Below are 10,872 nucleotides of genomic sequence, written 5' to 3'. Positions count from 1 at the left end.
GCATTTAGGACTTGCTTGACGTATCATTGTTATTACAGAGTGGGTGTTAATTCTGATTTGCCTTCATTCAGGTACACGCGGTCAATTCCTATACAAAAATCCTTTCTCATGAGGTGAAGCCCGTCAGCGTTCCATAGTACATGCTTTAAAGAGTTTGTGTGCCCCACGCGCACGTTACAAGTGCCGCTCTACATTTCCAAACTTGTGTGCAAGAATGCCTAAGTGGGAAACTGTCACGTCGCTGGAAGTGAAATACTGCGCCCATCTCTTATGGTGAATCAAGTTTGGAAAAATATTTGAAAGCTTGTCTTTCATAGGCAGTATGATTTGTTACGCTAGTGTTGTCTATTTATCAGCACCGAGTTTTGAAATAATTCAGGGACTTTATAATTATCATGTACTGATTATGTTCTCGTCGAAAGCATTCCAATCTGTCTGTAGAAGACGACTTCCTGTTATGCCTTTCTCGCATGCTGTGTGATTCTTTAGTGGAGACAGGTGTGAGTAACAGGTGCCGTTCAAGATCAGAGTTCAGATATTAATTTATTCTAAGTCTAACACCAAATAGTAAAAATAATGCATAGTTTTGTTGCTTTATTGGCAGTCTCAGTTGCTAATAGTAGGTTTCAAAGTGGAAATACGTACAGATACAAAAGATTTACAAATATATCACCCCTCAATGCAATGTCTATTCAGAAGATGTCGAGCCCTGGCCGCTATGAAAGTCTGTAAATGTTATTCAAGAGGCAAACACACAAGATGTGGTCAGTGCGTGAAAGTTCGAACTTCAGTACACCCGTCGTTGAAGTTCCGGAAAGGCGAAGCTTGCGTCTCATTGGCAGCGGTGCTATCGTTCGTGGCAGCGCCCTCATGCCGAGGTGGCGGCTGTAAGAAACATGGCTGCGTAAGTGGCGGCACACGTGTAAAAGTGCGACCGACCGGGTAGTGTTCGATACTGCTCTTTCGAGAGTCATACTGAAACTCATGAAGAAATAACAGTTATGAATAATTTCATTTTTTGCAGGCTATGTAAACTTAATCTACACACATTCTGTCACCTTTTAATATCATCTCCATTTCATTACATATATTTTTTGTATGGTTCTGTTAAGTCTTAAGATTCCTTGAGCTGCAAGTCCTTCCTGGCTGCCCAAAGTCACTGATGCACTGCTTTCTCCATGTCGTCTTGCGTCTCATAGAATTACCTCGCTGCTCTTCTCCCGCAGAACCTATAGATGACAGTCAAAGGGTGCCCATCCGGGACTGTAGTGAGGGTGTAGAGGGCTTTCCCTGCACAGTGTTTTCTCCAGAATGTCAAATCTATCAGTGAACAACGGTGGGTACAGCAAGACGCGAGGTCGCGTCGTGAGTGAATTATGACGCCATCTGTCATCAACTGGCAGTGAATGTATTACTCGTCTCCAGGAGTCTGTCTTGGCCGTAGTTTCCGTATTTACTACAATTTTACATACACACAGGCCCAAAGTTATTACAGCTCACACAAGCAACTCTAAGTCCCGCGTCATATTACCTTTTTCCCAAGGCGACTGCTTTGCAAGGCATGTTACAACTTCGGCAGTGGCTGATTATAGAGGACAGCACTTATGGTTCTGCCACATTCTAGAAAATGAATAATAATGCAACCCTCTACATGCTGGCAGACGCTGCCCTTACATTTCAGAGCAGACACAACTGTCCTTGATTTCTTTACTTGGCGGCAAAACGAAGTCATGCGATTCTATTCATGAGTGTTTTGTGTTTGGCCAACAAGAATGTTACTAGAATTCACCGTCTGGCGCAATACTCATAAAATAAACGTCTCCCCCGTGTCGAAAACTCTGAAGAAATCTTTCAGTGATGGTTCTTCTCTTATATTTGTGCTTCTTGGTCAGAAAGCGTGTGAGCCAACGGGGACCTACTTTCCCATAATACAAGCTCTGGATCATTTACGTGCTGAGCTAAGCCCTATTCCAGTGTTCATTGCGATTTCAAGCACTGTGACACGAGTATCTTCTCTAAGCATCAGCTCCATCTAAGTTGTTTACTATGAAGATCATTCGAGGTCGGAGGTTACAATGTTCATCGATCTCCTAACACTTCTGGCGCTCTTGCAGGCACCTCCATATAAACATTCACGTCAAAAACGAAGTATTCCAGTAGAAGCTTAATTGATGTCAGCTTTTTGTAAGTACAGCTCATGGTGACGTTGTGGAAGTTAATGTGGTCACCAAGGGTCAACATATAGAGTTAAGTCTGTACATTGAGATCTTGTAGTGGTTTTCATTACATTCTTCTAAATGAAGTTGTACAAACGGTTGCTGTCGACATTCAGTGTGACCTTTATGCAGTACGACTTCTTTAAAAGTTACACTCAAAAATAGTTTTACTAATTCTGTTACTTATTATAACGACGTGTGTTCGAATTAGGTCGATTCTATAATGGAACGCTGAATGCAGTATAAGAGTTTTTGCTACTTATGTGTAAATTAACTGACGGTAGGCAAAATACAGGGGACGTAAAATGCATAATGGCAGGAACGAGTACATGCTTGCAGTGTAGCTTTATATGGAAGTGAAATTCAGACGATAAACAGTATATACTGCAACCGAACCGGCCGATTACATGTGTGAGCGATTCGCTTTTTACGTAGCAAGGAAAGGAAAAATACTGGCGGTCGGAAACCTATAGTGAATTACCTAGCTTTATGATTTCAACTAGCTTAAAGGAATTACCTGTTCTAATACCCTCAGATCATCGTCATCATTCATTCCCATTACGGTCGGAGGAAGGCAACGGCAAACCACCTCCATTATGACCTTGCCTAGTATGGCCGTGCGGGTCTCTTGCATCGTTCTCCTACGCTCTGTCAAGAAGCATGAGACTTCATTTCCATTCCATTACCCGTAGAAAGTTACAGTAAGTATACTTATGAATTACATTAATTTCCATGTTTTATTTTGCAAAAAATTATTAATGTTTTCAAAAATCACACTCTCCTACCTACGAACATTTGTTTCAGGAATAATACTCTTACATCTTGACATATGTTTCCGTAACACTAAACTTTATTATAAGATCGAGGCAGTTTTCATTTGATACTATTTAAATAAATAGAAATTTTTAGACATTTCAATCTGAAATTATCTGTATCATTACATATGCCTCATATTTTGGTGAAACATCCTAAATATATGGGTTCAAAAAAATATTTCTTCGGATTAAACATCTTCATTATGGATTCATAAAGTAACTGAAACAAAACTATAGATTTCTCATGAGGATAACGAACGTTGAAGAAACACGTTTACCTTACACTAACGTACGAAAGAAATTCCTGTTCTACAATCCCTTTTCGGTTTCAATTTAAAATTCGTTATCTATATAGTATACATTTATCACAACATAGAATTTACTGAAATAGAATAATATTGCAGCAATTGCGCCCCAGAAAATCTCTTGAACACTTCAATTCTTTCCTTATGTTCATGGAGAAGTAAGTGAGTTACTTCTCGATCCCCGTTAAGTCCGCTTTATCACTTCATTGTGATTACTTTCCCACAACCCACTGCTTAGTATTTTACTGCATTTCCAAGGTTCCATGATATATAGAAGCTTAGTCCTTTCTACAATATCTTTATATAATATATGGTTTCCACGAAACTTCGAAAATTACTTCACACATTGTTCAGTACCGTTAATATACAGGGTGTTACAAAAAGGTACGGCCAAACTTTCAGGAAACATTCCTCACACACAAATAAAGAAAAGATGTTACGTGGAAATGTGTCCGGAAACGCTTAATTTCCACGTTAGAGCTCATTTTAGTTTCGTCAGTATGTACTGTACTTCCTCGATTCACCGCCATGATTTCATACGGGATACTCTATCTGTGCTGCTAGAACATGTGCCTTTACAAGTACGACACAACATGTGATTCATGCACGATGGAACTCCTGCACATTTCAGTCGAAGTGTTCGTACGCTTCTCACAACAGCTTCGGTGACCGATGGATTGGTAGAGGCGGACCAATTCCATGGCCTCCACGCTCTCCTGACCTCAACCCTCTTGACTTTCATTTATGGGGGCATTTGAAAGCTCTTGTCTACGCAACCCCGGTACCAAATGTAGAGACTCTTTTTGCTCGTATTGTGGACGGCTGTGATACAATACGCCATTCTCCAGGGCTGCATCAGCATATCAGGGATTCCATGCGACGGAGGGTGGATGCATGTATCCTCGCTACCGGAGGACATTTTGAACATTCCCTGTAACAAAGTGTTTGAAGTCACGCTGGTACGTTCTGTTGCTGTGTGTTTCCATTCCATGATTAATGTGATTTGAAGACAAGTAATAAAATGAGCTCTAACATGGAAAGTAAGCGTTTCCGGACACCTGTCCACATAACATATTTTCTTTCTTTGTGTGTGAGGAATGTTTCCTGAAAGTTTAGCCGTACCTTTTTGTAACACCTTGTATATACACTTGAACATAATTCTCCAATACTTCAATTAATTACAGAATCGATTTTTTGCTATTTTCTCCTTCTTTCCAGACTGTATTTTACGTCTGACAATTCTCGTGTTGAACTCTTAGATCGTACATTCTCGGATGGACCACATTCTGAATACCGGAACACTCTTTTGATATCGTGTATTCTACTTAGTAATCATTAGTTGCTGGTATATTTAATATTCTGTATTGTCAATTACATTCAAATTTAAATTTTCTTACCTCATGGTTCACCTCGCTCAATTTCTCGTAAGATTACAAGAGACACAAATGGCCCACTTTGAATTTTGGAAGCTTTAAGTTTTCCTCATGTCTATGAATCCTGCTCTCAGCTTGCTTTGCCATCTTGTTTCTAAAGCAATTCATTCTTCTCTTCCATTGTTTTCTCTTTACAAGGGAAAAATCTAATAATTTTTCCACCAGGTTCCTTGTTGTTTCAAAAGTTCTTATTGAGTGAATCCAGTATTTTCATGGTTAAGGAATTTATTATGTGCTCAAATTCAGTTATTTACTTTCCCCATGCTTAGTTGTTTTTGTGGCAGTAAGTCCAACATAATTGCCCTGTCTCTTGCATATATCTCTCAGCACATTACTTGACACATGGTATGTGGGTATACGCATAACCTGTTGTAGTGATGAAATTGTGAAATTATTTTGTGACATCTGATACCGGTCGCCCCATGTTGGGCGCCAAAACTCTATGGAACTTGAGAAATTAAATGAAAACAAACACAAAGTGTACAAAATTAAAGGGTTCCTGTATGAATATAAAAGATTGCTTATATGTTCAAAACATGAAAGATATGTATTTTTGTGCCGATTTGACTGGGCGTCGACACGACTCAGTTATTAAGGGGAAGGAGGAGGGAACGAATCGTCTCACCATTCTCGTTATCGTTCGCCGTATACTGCTGTCGGCGGCAGGCGCTGCGTCGGAGCTGTGCTGCACGGCTTGGCTGCCCTCATCAGCAATCGCGGCTTTGCGGCGGGTCACAGGTACGATCTCCGCTTTGTCTGCTCATCGTCGGTTGCATGGCCGAAGCTGTGCTATCACGGCATCGGAAGGCGGATGTTGGCGATGGGTGGAAGAGCGGCCGTGTCCTCTCGCTTCCACGACTCCCCTTCTCTCTTCTCCTCCATCTCCCAGCTCAGCTCCTCTTCGAAATATTCTCCCTTTCGGCGTTCTTATTGGCGGACGAAATTTTCAATGTAGCCCAATGACAGATCGCCGTTTCATTGCAGCGCCTCTCCGTACTGGGTGGAAATTTTATATCTGGTGTTGGCTGGCGTGTGCTTCGTGAACTGGCATCTTTCCTACGATTTCACATTCTTAAGGTGTTTTCCTGCATTCCGAGGCTGTTGGGAGAGCAGCTACACAAAACTTCTTTATAACCGCTCTCTCTGCGTGAGCCCTGGACATACTCATGTTTGGGCTCCGACTCGAAATCTGGTGGCGTCCGTCTTTTACAAGGAAAGTCCTCAGTATCGAGAAATGCACCTTCCTAAGAATGCTAGCCTCTTTCACACGCCTCCCTGCGCCAATTCCTCGAGCTTTTTGTACGCTGCTCCTGTGCCCGTGGGGTGCTGGAATTGTCGGCAATCCCTGCTTTCTAAGCCAGGTAAAGTGACTGCTGCCAGGCAGATGCTTTCGCGCGTACATTCTTGGTGCTCCGTCCTAATGGCTGCAGATGTCCATCAGTTCTCGCACACTTCTCGTTCTCAGACAGGCCCCCCGCACCGTGTCCCTCTTTGAGCGAGGCGACGACGTCGGCCCGGCTTACCGCTGTGTGCTCGCAGAATGACTGCACCCGGGGGCTCGCCCCAGGGAGTCCTGCCCCTTCCTCCTCAACTTCCGCTCGCGGTGATCTGGCGAAAGTGGCTGCAATATTACACTGTACTTGGCTACTTGCCATACCAGCCTTCCACAACTCTGACCAAAACTGAGAGTCATTGTTGGATAATACTCTCTTTGGTTTACCTACATTCTGACAATAGTAGAGAACCATTCTATTTTATATGGTTTTTTCTGTTGCTTTCGTAAGTGGACACGGTTTGACAAATTTGGAGAAAAGTTCCATCACTACCAAAATACACGAAGTATTAACAGTGGTTTTTGGTAACGCTCCAAAAATGTCCAATGACACTATATCCAACACATTGTTGGGTTTGATAGCCTACATAGGACCTCTGTTTATGGCATTTGTAAGTTTTGCTTTTTGGCATATGTCATATAGTATTATTCTTTGTGATACTCCCCTCGCCTGATCATTGAAAGTGGTGCCTTCTAACAATTTTTCTACATACGTTTTGGCTCTGCAATGACCATAATCCAAATGAAAATATCCATCACTTCTTCTACAAACCGCTCTGGCCAACATATTCTCCATACTTCTGGGTTGGCTGTCTTTTGTAAATACCATACTCCCTTACATATTTTGTATGAAGATTTGATATTAGTGTCATCTGCATTGTCAAATTTGACCTTCACAGATTTCTGTGACTAATCAGCTTTTTTTATAGTGCCTCACATTTCTACAAACATCACGTATTATGTCTTTATCTTCCACATTTTTGAAGTAGCTACTCCTGAACGTACCATCATTCTCTTCCACTTCATTTGGTAATTCTGCATTTTCGGGTAACCATGATAATCCATCAGGCGCATAATTTTCTCCATCTTCCTTTGTGCCTCTATTTCATACTGTTGGCGGTGCAGTGCCCATCTCGTTAGCCTGTTATGCAACAGTCAGCAATCTTCCAAGAATATCAATTCCTCATAGTCTGGATGTATAATTACTTTATGCCACAAAAGGAATTTAAAAATTTTCTGAACCCCCAAATAATGGCTAATACTTCCGTCTCTGACACAGTATAATTCCTCTAAAAATTGGTTACGGTGCAGCTGGCAGAAGCAATTGGTTCATGTTCTACCTTGTTGTCTACCTTTTTTTTTTTGTCTACCTCCTCTTCAATCACCAGCATTTCTTGTCCACAATCTGAGCTATCCATTGCCATATGAAATGGTTCATGTAATTTTGGGTGACACAACTAGATATTCTTCATCAAACTCTCTTTCATATTACTAAAGACTGCCTCGCATTCCTTTCTCCAAATGAAGGCACTGTTCTTTTCCAGCAGACAGTTAAAATGATGGTAGTTAAATTCCTGGTCAGATATGAACGTGTGATAGAAAGAACACAAACCTAGAAAAGCCTTTAACTGTTTCCTAGACCTGTCTCTACCCATATTACTTTTACTTTTTCTGGACCCTTATCAATCCAGATAGTAGTTATGATCTGCCCCACAAACACTATTCTCTTTTTCACGAAATTGCTATTTTTCGCCTTTAACGTTATGCCTCCATTTGTCAGTTCCTCAAACACTTTATCCATTAGTGTCAAATATTCTTGTCAGGTCTTAGTGTTAATCATTGGGTCATTGACTATAAGTATCTGTGAATACAATTCATTACCCAGTATACTGTCTAATGTCCTGCTGAACACGGAAACTGACATGTTCATCTCAAGGGGAACAACTTCTTATTGGTAAAAATTACCCATGAACAGGAAACCTGTATGTTTTCGCGATTCCTCATCTAATGTGATCTGGCAATAACCAGCAGTTAAGTCAAGATAGTCATGTATTGTATCTCGTGAAATTTTTGGAGAAGTTGGTCCATATCTTTGAGACTATCTGTCTCTTCTTTTACAATCTTATATAATATCCATGAATAAATAACCACACGCACACTATCATCCTTCTTTCCTACCAGAAAGAGTGTGTTATTATACGGATTATTGCTCCACTCAAACATTGAATCTATCTCCTTCTCTACTTCTGCTTTTTTGGATACCTGCTCTAGTAGAAAATACTTTCTCATTCTCCATCAACAAACCAAATAACTCCTCCTTCTGATCTAATGTTATTCCCTCTGTTAAGTCTATGATTCTCATAAGACTTTTCTCTTTATTTGTATCCTAACTCGTGGCTTGTACATGATAATTTTCCAGGCCGGATCCTAATCTGTCATTCGTTGTCAATTGATTGATTTACAATTGTGTTAATTGACATTCCTCTAAGGCACTCGTCTCTTTGAAAGGAATTTGCAAATATTTCCCTTCTATGTGATAGGTAATCAATTCCTGTCCAGAAACGATCAACACTTTCTGCTTGATTAACCAATTTGTGCCCAGTATTATCTCTGTACTAAGGTCATGTATCACCAAGGGATGTGACAATGGTTGTCCTTGTATTTTAAAACCGGCCAGTATCACAGATTTTACAGGTTTGCTCACTTTTCCAGTGACTCCTATTATTTTCACTACTCCAAACCTGGTTGTTCATAGACCGCATTGGATACAACACTAACTTTTGCCCTAGTATCCAGAAGGATATATAATTCATGATTATAGAATTCAGTTGGTATTATTATGCGTGTACTAGTGTTTTCTTTATTATTTTCTTTACTTTCCCGCAACAAATCCTTTCGACAGTTAGGTCCTGACAAGAAATCAGTCCTACCTTCACACATGTCTGTTTATCTGGAGGTTTTTCCTCCTTCTGTAATCTACATCTGTAACTACTTGGGCTCTCTGTCGTGTATCTCCTTCCTCCTCCTCATCTTCATCTCTTTCAGCAGTTAGCAATACTTCTTGACCCTCTGGAGATTCGGCAACTTTGCCTTTGGTTTGTCTATCTAACCCTATCTTTGTCCTATTGGCTTCACACAATTCAGTGCTGCATGCAGTATCAATTACTTCTGCAGGCAAGATAAGTTGATCATTGCTGTAACCTGTCGTAACCGCGACCGGAACGGTCGCGGGGTGGCAGAGAAAGCACGTCTGGACCAAACGGAAAGCGGCCCGTGCACAAACGAACGGAAAGGACGGACACGAAACAACGACGGACGATGGAGTAAGACGTTACGATGACAACACGCAAGACGCAGCGGAGTGCCAGAGACGTCCACGATTAACGAGATCAAAGTACGATAAACACGCTGTCTGTTGTCGTGGCGATGTGTCGTGACTCACACAACGATTAGACTCGCTGGCAGAGCTTTTTTTTCCTTTATTGGGTTTAGATGCCTCCTAAAGATCTGGCAGAGCGAGAGGCCGGCTCTTAAATACTCTATCGGGGTCGCCGCTATTGGCTGCTGGAACCACGTGTTCCACTGTGGTGCCCTCATACTACATGCAGGCCAGTACGCCACAGCTTACGGCGCGATGATGCAGACCTCTGCAGGTCTTCGACGTCCATGACGTCTGGCGGGGATTCATATTCCGCGGCTCGCGGTACCAGAGTCATCACTACTACTTTCGGTTGCATCGATCTCTAGATGGAGGTCGTTTTTACTTTCTTTTGCTCTACATGATGCTATAAATTCTGCAACTAATCTATAAATCTCTTGATCACATTTACCTTCCTCTATCAAGTTATTGTTAAAATCATACATATAACCTTGTCCCTCATCCCGAGTAGATGTTACTGGTCACTGGACGTTATTTACTTCAGCAGCAAAACTACCAGATTGACGAGCGTTTGCATCATCAGTTCGACACCCTCGCAATCGTCCCAAGCATTAGGCACTTTCACACCGAACGTTTACTATTTAAGCCTCATATCATCAGGCATGGCAGTCTACGATGCGTACACTGCCAAAGCTCGACAACAACTGCATCTGGATTACAGTTCTTTTCCTCCCTTGCGCCACTCGCGTCAAGGTCTCGAAAAACAATAGTGGATCTCCTACCTATATGATTTCAATTTGTTTAACTGAATTACCTGTTCTAATACCCTTAGAATGTTACAGTCAGTACATTTATAAATTACATTCACTTTCATATCTTATTTTCCATAAATTTATTAATGTTTTCACAAACTACACTCGCCTTACTACGAACATTTATTACAGAAATAACGCTTTTACTATTTGACATTGGTACAAGGTTTCCTTAACAGTAACCTGTAGTATAAGATCGAGAATTTTACCTGAGGCGGTCTTCATCGAATGCCGTTTAAATAAATAAAATTTTTTAGACATTTCAATTTGATTTAACTGTGTCATCAAAGTACAGTGACAGAATAGAACCTTCAAAAATGTAATTACATTTTCCTGAAGACATATTGAGTCTCAACTTTATCCCTTATCTGAAACCAGGTCCCTTGCTTACCAGGTAGATGTGCTATCCATACGCCATCCTGACACTGTAGCTAACACAGCTGACAATATAAGAAGAGGAAAAATCAAGATGGTAGGAGGCGTGAATTGAAGTTGTGTTTTGGAGGGCATTTGTGTTAGGTATTCTGTCCACTTATGTCAGCCACAGCGACAGGGTGGTGTAGTGGACAGCATACCTCC

Source organism: Schistocerca piceifrons, chromosome 3, assembly GCF_021461385.2.
Source record: "Schistocerca piceifrons isolate TAMUIC-IGC-003096 chromosome 3, iqSchPice1.1, whole genome shotgun sequence".
Taxonomy (NCBI): Eukaryota; Metazoa; Arthropoda; class Insecta; order Orthoptera; family Acrididae; genus Schistocerca; species Schistocerca piceifrons.
This window is presented reverse-complemented; position numbering follows the sequence as displayed.